This window comes from Halichoerus grypus, chromosome 2 (genome assembly GCF_964656455.1).
Source record: "Halichoerus grypus chromosome 2, mHalGry1.hap1.1, whole genome shotgun sequence".
NCBI lineage: Eukaryota > Metazoa > Chordata > Mammalia > Carnivora > Phocidae > Halichoerus > Halichoerus grypus.
Window position 1 is genome coordinate 158,740,475 of NC_135713.1, and position 14,698 is coordinate 158,755,172.

Below are 14,698 nucleotides of genomic sequence, written 5' to 3' on the forward strand. Positions count from 1 at the left end.
GGGCATGGGCAGCACAAATAGGACATTCATAGCAATCCAGAAAACGTACGGCCCTGAGCTGGCTGATGCATCTCTGCACGTGGGGTTTGATGACGCTCAAAGGCATATACAACTGATAATACTCATATCAATATCAGTGCTAAGGGCTTTACATATAACATATGGGCTAATCTTCACAACAACCCACAGGGAGAGATGCTATTACTATTCCTACTTAGTAGAAGAAGAAACTAACTGGGCTTAAATAACTTGCCCAAAGATGCTGGATTCTGCACCAGCTGGGATTTGAACCCAACGGGCTGACTCAGAGCCTGTGATGCTCATGATCACGTCTACAGTTTATTTGAGAACGTGCATTTTGTTAACTCTCCCCCAGAAATCTTGGAATCAGCTCCTTTTATTTATATTATTATTATTATTATTTTGAATAAGAAGTAAGGACTACTGACCTACATCCCTGAACAAAGGAAGGAAAAAAACATTTTTCTTTCTAGGGCCAAAACCTGCCCCTCCCTCCAAGGATCTCTGTGGCCAGGATCAGAGGACAATGGTTTGGTTTCTCTATAAACAATATCCTCACTGCCTCAGGGAAGTCTTCTCTCCCTGGGGGAAGATGCTTTGTCTCAGGAGTCCCTGACAATCCATTCTTAGTTCCACTCCTCCTGGGGACACCCATTTGCTCAAAAGTTTTCAATTTCTACCTCTTTGTTGCAAACCAGATGGTTGAAGAATGCTCTGTATTTTTGTACCCTGATGGTGGACAAAGCTAACTTCTGTGTATATGGATTTCCTGGAATGAGGGGGCAGCCAGCCTTCCTTCAAAGCATGATGCAGACTCAGGAACTAAATAAACCTCAGGAGTGCTCAAAAGAAGACATTGGAGCTATAACCTCCGTGAGAGTAAAATAATCACTGTCTTGCCAAGAATTTTAGTAGGACGGAAACAAGCTTATTAAACAGGAGACTTGAGTATTTTTGTTATGGGAGGAATCCAGATGGAGTCAGAGAGAGAAACTGGAGTTAGAAGTGCCAGGTGGTGAGCCTCTAACACTCCGGCCTAGCACCTACCAAGCTAGCTGCGTGACCCTGTTAAGTATCTTAACCTCTCTGAGCCTGTTTCCTCATGCATAAAATGGGGATGATGCAGTATCTGCTCCTACTAATTTACATTTTGTGAAGAAATTGAAAGAGAAGACATCCTATAAATGCAAGTGGATTTGTAAACCAATAATATATGGTCACAAATACACACCAGGTATTTGATGAGCTGAAGACTTCCTCAAAGGAGTTTTCTTAAGCTGTGAGACAAGAAACAGGCCAAGGATAACCCTCTGCAGGCCAAGAGGGTTAAGGATCCCTGGAAAAACGAAGACAAGGCATAGCTTTCTTAATATTTGAGGCCCCCAGCCATTTTGGTGCACTTGCTCAATCACAGTTCCTGTGGAACTTCCTGGAAAATGCTAAATTTGGGGGGAAATAGACCTCAGTAGTTAATGAGTTTAAGGGAACAGAAAAATGTGAAAACAAACACCCACTCCTGGGCCAGGAGATAGCCTAACCCTATCAGAGATAATAAATTGGTGGTAAGACCCCCAGTGCTGTTTCAAAAGCAAAGATTGACCCTGATTCTTCAGTCATTTTTGCAGGATTTAAACCCCCCGGAGTACTGAAACACCAGACTAAACAGGAACCAGAGAATTGAGGGGGCCGGCCCTTGCTGGCCCCATGACTTCAGTCTACCAGGACCTGGATGAATTTTGCCCCAATTCTGGATAGAACTCTGCTGTGCCAAAACCCCACCCCACTCCATGAATATCCATGCACCCTTAGCTTAAAACTCCCCAATTTTGTTGTCCCAGGAGACACTGCTTTGGGAAATAACCCTGGTGTTCTCCTTACTTGTCACAAGTAAAACCCTTTTTTTTTTTTTTTGTACTCTTTGGCTTGGCTGTGTCTTTTGGCTCCACACCCACCAAGAGGTGAACCTAATTTCAGGTTACAAAATCCAATCGCCCAGATGGGACCTCCTACCTAACCCTTCTGAGATCCCCCAGCTCACACCAGGTGGGCAGCAGCAGATCACTGGGGCAACTGGTCTATGTTGCTGGGGAAGCTGGGGGAAGGGCATTAAGAGAATTCCTATCAGCACCTGATGTGTTGGTTGGTACAACTGAATGGGTTCAGTAGCTGCTCTGGACATTGTAATCAGAGTCCCTTCAGAGAGGTCAATGGCAATTACCCCACAAATCGGCTTTCTGGCTCTGCCCCTATTTCAAGAGGAGAGAAAAGGAAGGGCTCTGGTCTGGTCTGGATGGGAAGCCTGGGGGATTATCCCTGTGTTCCTGAGTCCTGGAGGCTCATCAGGGATACCTGATCCTGAATACCTAAACCTGGACGCCTCAATGAGATAAAACTCTGGTTCTGGAGATGATTGAGAGGCACCAGTTTGGTATAGCCAAACAACTGAGTGTGCACTTTTAAATTATCAGTCTTACGAGCTTACTTACCAAACCTCCAGAGAAGGAAATTTTCAGCTGGCTAAGAACAGCCAAATGGTTGGCTCCACCAACACTTATTAGAGAGACCTCTTGGCAGGTGGAGACAAATCCTTAATGGAGACCCAAGGTCAGGGGAAAGGTTTTAATCAAAGAAGAAAGGCCCCTTTACTAAATGCTCTGGTGAACTGAATGCTCTTTAGAGTTGGGCCTAGAAGTCCCCCGTAGAAGGAGGTGACAGCGTCCTGGATCACTGGAAGCATGCACCCTGTACAGGTTCCTGGGATAAGAAAATTTTTAGGATCCTATTAAGGATGGTTTTAAAATTTTTTAAAAGATTTTATTTATTTATGTGTGAGAGAGAGAGTGGGAGCCCAATGCAGGGCCTGATCCCAGGACCCCAAGATCATGACCTAAGCCAAAGTCAGATGCTTAACCGACTGAGCTATGCAGGCGCCCCTATTAAGGATGATTTTAATGTTCAAATGGCCTAAATGAGGATCCTTTGGAATACCTAATTAGTGTATTTGTGCACCCAAATCCAGAAAGTGGCTATTAACTAAACAATCCGAGTGGGGTGCATATTCTGATTGGTATTTAGAAGCTTTTAAAAAAACGCTGACCATCCATGCAAGAAACTAGTAAGAAACTTTCTGAAATAGTGACAAAATTGAGCCCCCAAAATATCAACTCCTGAAGAAATACTTCTTACTGCTCTACCTTCATCTTACTCTTTAAGTGAGATGCCAGGGAACAGGGCATTAAAATCAAGACCCTCCTTGTCCTCACCATGGTAAAGCCCTGATACCTGTAGCCAAAATTTGGCCAGATTGGAAGCTGATATTCAGATATCAGTCTGATAGGAATTCTTTTTAAGGCCTTCTCCCCTAAGTCCAAATGAACTATGTACTCAGAGGGAAAGAAGCAAATTGAGGAGAAAGTAAGCAGATGGGTAAATCAACCTACGATGTCATTTAAATTGCAACCCAAATCCTTGAGGGGTTCAAAGCAACTGTCCTTATCTTGCACATCTTTGCAAAAACTAGAAATATGGCCCCAGAAACAATTCAAAGTCCTTCAGCCTCTCTGGGAACTCTTATCCAAATCATTCTCCCTTCTTAAAACTGAAGGGAAGAAAGGGTGAGGGGTGGGGAAAGAGGACTTTTAAAAATGGCTAGAAAAGCACCCTTGTTCAAAACCTAGCACCCAGCTTCCATAAGATTATTTGTCAAGGATAAATACAAATCGCAACTATAAGGTTTTTGTTTCTGTCTGTGGATATGTGGTATTTTCTACCTCCAGATGGTATTGCTAAATTCAATTGTAAAAGAGCTCTGTAATTAGGTGGTTTGAAGACAAATGCTTATATAAAAATTGAGGATTCTAAAGCTCAGAAAGATAGAAACTAATCCAAATGTTTTTTTAGGTTCACGTGATCTGGGATAATCTCTGGTAAATTAAAGTTTACATCTGTTGGCTTAATTAAAATAGGCATGTCTTTTGGAGTTACCAACACATCAAACATAATACAGATAATCAACCTTTACTCTACCTGAATTTATTAGTTAAATTCATGTTGTATCTGTTGCAATTCATCACCAAAGATGACTTAAAATGAGGGCTGGTTTTGTCTGTCTCGTGAAGTTTCTATGGGTAATGATGTGGGAAACAAAGGAAAAAGAAAACTTAAGTGTCCTTACTACTTACAGCCCATTGACAAGTCCTTGAAATAGGCAGAGTGACCTTCCTCTAGGAGGCCAACTGCCTCATTGTTAATACTTTGCTAAGGATGAAAGGCAATCTTAGTAAAATATCTCAAGGGGGGAGGGGATTTTGCAGGCAGATAGGGCTAGGGGGTCCCCAGAAAAAGGAAGACAAGACACAGCTTTCTTAACCTAAGAGAAGCATTACTTCCACTGACCTCTCGAGAATGCACCCCCCCCAACTCTGGATTCATGTATGCATGAGTTTGAAACCTGTTTGAAACCCTACCTTGCCTGGTACCCATCCTGACATTCATACTGATCTGTTGGTTTTGTTTTCCTCATTTGAGAGGAGGGGCATTGGTAGATTCATCTTTGATGTATGGTATGGCTTCATCTGGAGGATATGGGAAGGATTGTGTTCATTCTGTCCCCCTAGACTAGAAACACATGCCTGTGAGGTGGGCCCACAGGCCTGGGTAAGGTCACCCGGTTGAGGTATACAACACATACCCTCCAGGGTTACATGAGAGCAGCAAGGATTACCGATCAAGTCATGGAGACTTTAGCTCCTGCACCACTATTCATTCCCAAAAGGGGACTCATGTTTTGGCTTCAATAACCAGTGTTTAAAGAGGCATAGGCAGTTGGGTAGGACTGTAAGTCATCTACCCAACATGACTTGTCTGCTTCTGGCAAGGTGTTCTGTTTGCTCTCCTAAGATTCTGCCAAACAATTCATTCGAACCAGGTTTTCATTATGTAATGGTATGAGGAAAGGATCACAGTATATTATGTTTCTTCTGGAGGAAGATTATAAAATGGACTGTACACCATGAGCCTAATTATGTCCAAAAGAATAGCTCTGGTGTGTGTGTGTGTGTGTGTGTCTGTGTAAGCAGGTGTGTAGCAGGAAGAAAGCTACATGAAATTATTGCTGGCAGTGACCTTTTCATGCCTTCTCATATCTTCCAACTTTCAAAATAACAACTCATCATTTACATAGAGAACGGCACCTTTAAAAAAACAGATCTGTCTGTTGGCACATCTCCTGGGGCAGTTCAGTGATGGTGTTCACAAGCAGAGCCGCCTGGGGTTTGGGAGTCAGAAGACTTGGGTCTGCATTCCAGCACAGCCCTCGATTGGCCACTTACGGGTGTCATTTGTCTTATCAGCCCCAAATCTCTTCACCTTTAAAATCAGTAGGACTTGCTTTGTGTAATTCTCGAGGTTACTGTAGGAATGTAGATTTTAGAACAAGATAACACATCAGAAAACTAGATCACGAATGGATAATTTTCAAAGGACGTCACATTCTCTGGGTTGCCTTCATCCCTGTGGACATTGCTCTTCTCCTGTTACCTGGCTGTTAATGTGAGAAGTCCTTTGAGGTCTTAACCCAAGACCTCCTCCTATTCCTAACCTCCTCTCTCTCCCTAGATGATTCATTCCTAAGACTTCAGTTTCCACTGGTAAAAATGACTCACAAATTGGTATCTCCAGCCCAGACTTGAAATAGGAGATCGCATAGGAAATATGAGAACTTGACTTTCTTATAGCCACCTCAAGCTTAACGTGTCGAAAATTAAACTTGTGACCTGTCCAGATCCCGCCACAACAAAGCTGGCCCTCTTCCTGGTTCTTTTCTCTGAGATTGTGACCAGCACCCAACCAGATGTACAAACAGAAACCCAGAGAACATCCCTAACTCTTCCCTTTCCCTGTCCCCCCATACCCATTCCATCACCATTCTACATCCCAAATATCTCCAGAACCTTTACCCTTCATATTTGCACTGCCATCACTGTAGTCCAAATCGCCATTGTCTCTTTCTTACCTGCAGTATGACAATAGCTTCCAAACTAGGATTCCTGCATCCATTTGTTCTTCTATCCAGTCCATTCTCCATATTGCATCCAGAGAAAGCTTTTTAAAAATCAACTGCATTGGGGCACCTGGGTGGCTTAGTCTGTTAATCATCTGACTTTGGTTCAGGTCGTGATCTCAGGGTACTGGGATCAAGCCCTGTGTCAGGTTGCCTGCTCAGCGGGGAGTCTGCTTGTCCCTCTGCCCTTCCCCCCACTCATGCACACTCGTGCTCTCTCTCTCAAATAAATAATCTTTTTTAAAAAAAGAAAAAGAATATTTCCAGCACTTCAGAAAGTTCCCTTTACAGTCAATCTCTCTGCCACCCCCGGTCCCAGGAAACTGCGTATCTGATTTTTTTAATCTCTCTATTTTTTAAAATTTATTTATTTGAGATAGAGAGAGAGCAAGCACACAGAGGGAGAGGGGGAGGGAGAAGCAGACTCCCCGCTGAGCAGGGAGCCCAGCACGGGGCTTGATCCCAAGACCCTGAGACCACAACCGAAGCCAAAGGCAGACACCCAACCGGCTGAGCCACCCAGGCGCCCCACTCCTACTTTTTCTTGTTTCTACTTTTCTGCCTTTCTTTGAGTCAATTCAATATTTTTTAGCGTTTAATCTTATTTATTCTATTGCCTTCTTAGTTACATTTCTTGTTATAATATTTTTAGTGGTTGCTCTAGGATTAACAATATGCGTCCTTAATAGACCAGCATCTCTTTAGAACCAATTGTACCTTTTTCCTCTTCACACTTGACACTTCATGTAAAACATTCCACATTTCCTACCTCATTTCACACTACACACTTCACACCTGACTCTTTATATTTCACAAATGGATATTGCTGCCTGTCATCCATTGCCTAAAAATTGTTCTCTCTTACGTTTTGTCAAGTTTTATAGGAGTTTATGCTGGGCAGGCTTGTCTGGTACCAGTGAGTCCATCATGGCTGGAAACAGAAGTCCAAAGAATGCTTTATAAAATATAAATCTGATGGTGTTATTCCTGTGGTTAAAATCCTTCCATAGCTCAACCACTCTGAAGGTAAAAATCCAAATTTTCAAATGGCCTGCAGGATCTCGTATGATCTGAGCCCCACCTACACTCCAACGTCATCCCTCCTTCTCCCTTACCTGCATTTCTTCTTTAGCTTCTGGCTTTCTTCCAATCTCTTGCCATGTTTTCTCCTACTATCCAGCTTTTGTATCAAATAGTATATCACCTAACATTTTCCCATCCTCTTCACTAGCTATAAACCTATAATAAATAAAACACTGTGAAACTGGCACAAGATTCGCTAGAACAGAGTCCAAAAACAGACCCAAGTGTGGATGCATTTTAGTACAATGAGAAAGGAAGGGGATTATGTACTAAAGACTATTAGTTTGATTGGCTAACTATATGAGAAAATACAGTTTTATCCCTAACTCATCCCTTAATTAAAAACAAACTTCAGATAAAGTATTAATAAGCAAAATGTATAAAATGCTACTTCAAACTGATAAAAAGAAAACAATATAAAATGAGAAAAGGAAATGAATGGGCAATTCATGGACTGATAAACATGAAAATATAGATAAGTATATGAAATGATGAATCAGTAAGAATACAGTGTAATAAAATATAAATTAAGATAAAATACTGATAGTATCCAGTGCAGGAAAGAGTACGGGGAAATAGGTATTCCCTTACACTATGGGAGTACAGATTAGTACTGCCAATTCATCAGGATTCTAAATGTACATACACTCTGACCCAGCTCTCACATTTCCAGGAATCTATCCTACAGAAATAACAGCAAGACCATAATATTGCTTGTATCAGCAAAAAATTGGAACGAACCCAGATGCCTATCAAGAAGAATATATGTAAATAAATTACAGTCCATGCATATATCAGAACACTATGCATCCATTTAAAAATGAGGTAGCTCTAAATTACTTATGTCCACAGTATAATGCTGAGAATTAAAAGTGAGCTGCAAAACAAAAGCAACAGTACAAGACTAGTTATACGTATGTGTACATACGCACATACATAGGAATCTGGCCAGGCCCACATCAAACTTAGTTCTAAAGCGTAGGAATTGAAGGGGAACAGAAGAACCCTTTTTTTTTTTTTTTTTTAGTTTATATACTTATTTTTATTTATTTATTTGACACAGAGAGAATACAAGCAGGGGGAGAGGGAGAAGCAGGCTCCTGCTGAGCAGGGAGCCTAATGTGGGACTCGATCCCAGGACCCTGGGATCATGACCTGAGCTGAAGGCAGACGCTTAACCGACTGAGCCTCCCAGGTGCCCCAGTTTATATACTTCTATGTTATTTGAATCTATTGTGAAAATTTTTTCACTTTTGTAATTGAAAAACAACTTGTGTGTGTGTCTGTCTGGGTTGAGATAGACTATTCCGATCACTATGCTCCTAGTGAACGCCTTTACTATCCCAGCAGCATGTATCATGACTGCCACCTGGTGGTCACACAGAGCCATGATAAATTGCGTCTCTGAGGTTTCTCCAACGTCAGGACTATTGCCATTTGGGGCCAGATAAATGGGGGTGGGATGGTGTAGGAGGCTGTCCTGTGTATTGAAGGATGTTTAGTAGCATCCCTTGCTTCTATCTTCTAGAGGCCAGTGACACCCTCTCCCCAAGTTGTGACAACTGAAAAGGTCTCCAAATGCCATTCTACCCCCCAGGGGATGGGGCAAAAAGGAACATGGTCGAGAACCCCTGATCTAAGAGAATGGAAGTCTTGTGAATGCACAGAAATGTGCTCATTCATTCACTCACAAAAATATCACAGTGACAACCAGGTATCTTTACGAGATCTGTTTCTAATGTCTGTTGGAACTAGCGATCTCTTAGCCATGGTTGCTCTCACACAGAATTCTTTTCACAGCTTTGCGATATTCTGAGGCTTAAATTCAGTAGCAAGCAAAGCCATTCTTGGGCGCCTGGGTGGCTCAGTCGGTTAAGCATCTGCCTTTGCCTCGGGTCATGATCTCAGGGTCCTGGGATGGAGCCTGGCCTTGGGCTCCCTGCTCAGTGGGGACTCTGCTTCTCCCTCTCCCTCTGCCCCTCCTCCCTGCTTGTGCTTTCTCTCTCAAATAAATAAATAAGATCTTTAAAAAAAGAAAGAAAGAAAGAAAAAGAAAAGTCATTCTTATCCAGTGAATCCCCAACTGCCTCAGGCAAATCCTAGCATGCGTGCCCCACTCCCCACTCCCAGATCTACAGCATGGGATTCACAGCACCCTAGGTTGTGGCCTCAGCACAGTGCCCCAGTCAGTAAGTTCCACAAAACGGTAAGCAGTCCCCTCCTGTCCCTCACTCAGCCCACCCATTTACCCCGTTTGGAAGCCTCCCTATGTCCACTGCACTCACAGTATTACTGCCTTATAGTCTACAGGTCACCAAGAAGTATTTTGGGGAGGTAGGGAGGTCTATGGAAATTCATCTCCGCTATTGATTACCCTCACCCCGAAAAAACTCACAGAAACAAAAACATAAAACGAACATGGGCTGGGCATATCAGTTAATCTCTCCCGATCTCTATCTCCTTATTTATGAAACAAAAGACCTGTACTAGATATTTGTAGCTCCCTTTCAGTTCTAAAATCTCTGATTAGAGACGACTGGAAATGATCCACGATTCCGATTGCAATAGAAGTATTTTCTCCAGGAAGGATTATCCTGTATAAAATTAAGCTGGTGTTACTGGAGTCTTTTTATTTATGTTTATTTAAATTCCAGGATTTGGGGTTCCTATAAAAAATTGTAATTGCTGAGTAAGCATAGAATTCTAAGCCACAGGTTCACAATACATTTATTGTATTTCTGGGGCTTTGTTGTTTTTGCCAGTGGGCATTATTTGATATTGATAATATATGAATTGTATTCCTGCTTTCATTATATTAATATATTCATATTTATTACATGCATAACATGTAAATTATCTGATGCTGATTAAGGTTAACCGAAAACAGAAGGCTGCGCTGTATTTATATGATCTCTCTAGGGTGAATCTGCAGAGGTAGAGTAAAAGCTCAGTGATGACAGGTCCCCACAAATTCACAGCATTTGTAAGGTTTCTTTTCAGTGTGAACTGTCTGATGAAGAGTAAGGGGGGAGCTAAGACCAGAGGTTTTGGCATATTTGTTGCATTCACATTCTTCTTTCTGGTGTGTTAGAGTGAGGAGTAAGATGTGTGTCACAGTCAAGGGTCTTCCACCTTTGAAATATTCAGAGGGTTTCTTTCAAGTATGGATTATTTTTTATCAAATTAGGTTTCAGTGATTACTGAAGGCTGTTCCATACTTATTGCATTGTATGGCTTCTTTCTAGCATAAGTTTTTTGGCTTTTTTTTTTTTTTTTAAGAGAGAGTGGGAGAGAGAGCATGAACAGGGGTGGGAGGGATAGAGGGAGACAGGGAGAGAGAGAATTTTAAGCAGGCTCCGCACTCAGCACAGAGCCTGATGTGGGGCTTCATCTCATGGCCCTGAGATCATGGCCTGAGCCGAAACCAAGAGTCAGAGGCTTACCCGACTGAGACACCCTAATGTCATTTTATTTTAAATCCTAGTATATTTAACATACAGTGTTATATTAGTTTCAGGTGTTCACAGTCTTTTTCAAACATGGACGTTCCCCAGAACAGACATTCCCCATAAATCTTTCCACTACTATTTTGTGTCCTCTATGTAACTCGGCGGGGTGGGGGGCACTATTCACATAGACTCTGGTGCTGTCACTTGGAACCCTTTAAAAGTGGTCCTACTGGGGCGCCTGGGTGGCTCAGTCATTAAGCATCTGCTTTCGGCTCGGGTCATGATCCCGGGGTTCTGGGATCGGGCCCCGCATCGGGCTCCCTGCTCGGCGGGAGGCCTGCTTCTCCCTCTCCCACTCCCCCTGCTTGTGTTCCCTCTCTCGCTGTGTCTCTCTCTGTCAAATAAATAAAATCTTTAAAAAAAAAAAAAGTGGTCCTACTAACAGGATCAGTTGGGAGTCAGAAAACAGAAGATCTTTGAGAGTATGGGTTATGGAGACACTCGGGAAAATTTCAAGATATTTGAAATGCCTATGAAACGTTGCCCTTGTTTTCCTCATGGTAAGTAGATGGAACTGACAGAATGTGACTAATATCTATTTTTCTGATGAAATAGAAAAATCCCCCAGGACTGTGTTGGAGCCGTCCTGTACCAATCATGCCCATTTCTTCCCAACTCAGTGCTGTTGGTAGCTTGAAATCAGGCATGATGGGATTATTTACACCACAGAAAATGGCTAATACTACAAATCCAGACTCTGCCCGCTCTCACTTCCGAAAGCTAGTTGTTGAGAATTTAGCAGCATACCACTGGGTGTACCAAGTTCTACACGTGCCTCTCTGAGAGAGGCTGCATCTCTGCAATGAAAAACATGTAAAATCAAGTTTCTCCAGCTCATATGTGGAGTCTAAAAACACAAAACAAACAACAAAACAGAAAAAGACTCACAGATATGGAGAACAATCTGGTAGTTGCCAGAGGGTAGGGGGATAGAGGGATAGACAAAACAGGCAAAGAAAATTACTTCCAGTTATAAAATAAATAAGTCACGGAAATGAAAGGTACAGCTTTGGAAATATGGTCAGTAGTATTATAATAGTATGGTGATATATGGTAACTACCCTTATCATGATGAGCATTCCATAATATATATAATTATCCGATCACTATGTCGTATACCTGGCACTAATATGTCAACTATCCTCCAATTTAAAAACAATTTTAAAGATTCCCTAGCTTAGGGGCACCTGGGTGGCTCAGTCGTTGGGCGTCTGCCTTCGGCTCAGGTCATGATCCCAGGGTCCTGGGATTGAGCCCCGCATCGGGCTCCCTGCTCCATGGGAAGCCTGCTTCTCCCTCTCCTACTCCCCCTGCTTGTGTTCCCTCTCTCGCTGTGTCTCTCTCTGTTGAATAAATAAATAAAATCTAAAAAAAAAAAAAAAAAAAAAAAGATTCCCTAGCTTAAAATCCCCCTTTTAAATGGGAATTATGCTTGCTTTATTATTTTCCTAAAAAATATCAGGAAGTTTGTCCCTCAGTGTCTAAATAAGGTGAAAGAAAATTGTAATTGATATTATCTTAGCTTGCCATTTCTGTCGTCTGTGAACAGTAAGAGATGAAACCACTCTTCCCCTCAGCCTAGCCCCGACCCTCCCGGTGGCCTGGCTTACCCACTGAGATTCTCTTGTCACAAGCAGCCCTTCCATTTTCTGCCCACATGGCCAAGCTCTGGGGGAAGGTAAACAGGTGGCTTTTGGGTGGGCAACTTGACAATATGTGTTTAAAATATGGATATAATTTGACCAAGAAATTCCACTTCTGGGACTTTATCTTAAAGATACAACCAGTCAAGGGGTTGCGGGGGTGGCTCAGTCAGTTAAGCATCCAACTCCTGATTTCAGCTTAGGTCATGATCTCAGGGTTGTGAGAGCCCTCGGGCTCCACACTCAGCGTGGAATCTGCTAGGGATTCTCTCTCTCCCTCTGCCCCCTCCCCCCTTTAACATGCTCTCTAAATAAATAAATAAATAAATATCTAAAAAAAAAAAAAAAGATAGGGCGCCTGGGTGGCTCAGTTAGTTAAGCAACTGCCTTCAACTCAGGTCATGATCCTGGAGTCTCAGGATCGAGTCCCACATCGGGCTCCCTGCTCAGTGGGGAGTCTGCTTCTCCCTCCTCAGTGGGGAGTCTGCTTCTCCCTCTGACCCTCTCCCCTCTCATGCTCTCTCTCAAATAAATAAATAAAATCTTTAAAAATAAATAAATAAATAGATAGTTATATTGCAAAGATGTACAGAAGTGCCAGTTAATATTCCAAAAGCAAACCTCAACCAATGAGGAATGGAAGTTGGTGAATAAATACCCAGGTTCTTGGACCCTTCTTGAGCAAGTCTGAGATGTAGTCTACACAGTCTCTCAAGGGGTCCACAGAGCAGTGAGCCTCAATGGTCACCTGCTCACTAACTGCCCTTTATTGACTTTCTTTCCTCCCTGTTTCACTTCCCCATTCCATCACCATGCTTCTTAGGATCGCCTCCAAATTAACTACTTGCCTCCAAACTCTTGTCTGAGTCAGCTTTGGGGGAAGTGCATGCTAATACTGTGTGTGTTTAAACCCAAACCACTAAGTTATTTGTGGGTCCTCATATTGACTTAACCTTCTCACCACACACACACAGGAAAAAAATAAGAAGGGAAAAAAATGAGGGCCATTTTTTTTTTTTTTTTTTTAAGATTTATTTATTTTAGAGAGAGAAAGAGAGCACGTGCACAGGTCGGGAGGGGCAGAGGGAAAGAATCCTCAAGCACACTCCCCGCTGAGCACACAGCGCTATGTGGGACTGGACCCCAAGACCCATATCATGATCTGAACAGAAACCCATGAGATCATGACCTGAGCCCAAACCAAGTCTGTTGCTTAACCGACTGAGCCACCCACGGGCCATTTTTTAAAACAATAATTAACTGTTACAAAAATGCAAACTGTTCTGTAAAGTTTTGTAAAGTTTCTTCCTCAAATGCAAAGTGTTTTGTAAAGTTAGGCATTTAATAGATTAGTCTTGGAGTTCAGGGTGAGCACTTTTCCTTTTGAAACTGATTCCTTACGTCTACTTAAGTGTTTCTACTAGAAAATTCATAATGGTTTTGTAAGTCATTTTAGGTCTTTCATGGAAGAATATGATTGTGAAGGAAGGTTTGAAAACTTAGGGACATTAATTCATAGCTCCAAAGGCTCTAGACTGAGTCCCGCGCCCTCTCTAACGTGCCCTAGGCTATGGAGTCCACCTCTCCCGTGCTCCCTCGTCCTCCCTCCTCCCTGGGCCGACGGTCAGTGGCTCTCCGGGCTCCCACAGCGGACACAGCAGGGCTCGGCCGCCCCACCGCAGCGGGCGGCCCACGCCCGGTCCTTGGCGCCCGAGTCGCTGCGCTGCGGTCCGAGCCACCAGGCCGGTACCCGCCCGGCTGCGCAGCCTCTCCGGGAGCGACCGCGGCGAGCAGGCGGCTGGACCCGAAGTGAAGCCGCAGCGCCCCGGGCCTGCCTCGCTGGGGGGTTCCGGACGTGGCGGCAGAGCCGGGACGCGGGGCCACGCGGGAATCAGTTCCGCCCGGCGGTCGACGATGACAGATCGCTACGCCTTGGGATTAGCGGACCGGGAGCCCGCAAGGACCCAAACACACACCCCAGGCCAAACGGCGCCACACCCCTCGGCCAGGAAAGCAATGCGCCTGCGCAGACAGGAATCTTTCGGTCTCTACGCAACGGCGCGGCTTCCTAGCCAATCAGCAGCCGTGACGTTTCCTCGCCCCGCCCCTACCCGCCACGTCCTCGTCTGGTCTCCATGACAACTCCTGAGTGTTTCCCCCGCCCCCAACGGGTCGAGCCAGCCTCAAAGAGCCGCTGCGCCAAGGGACCAAAGGCGGAGGAAGGTGACTAATTTCTGGGTCTTTATCATCTAAGCAGGTAGGGCTGTCGTAAGGGGAAAACGTTTTCACGTCCCCACCTGATTGATGAACAAGAGATTACAGCGAGAAAGGCTGGGTCCCAGAACCAGGCACAAGAGGCCGATGAAGAAAAGCCAGAGGCT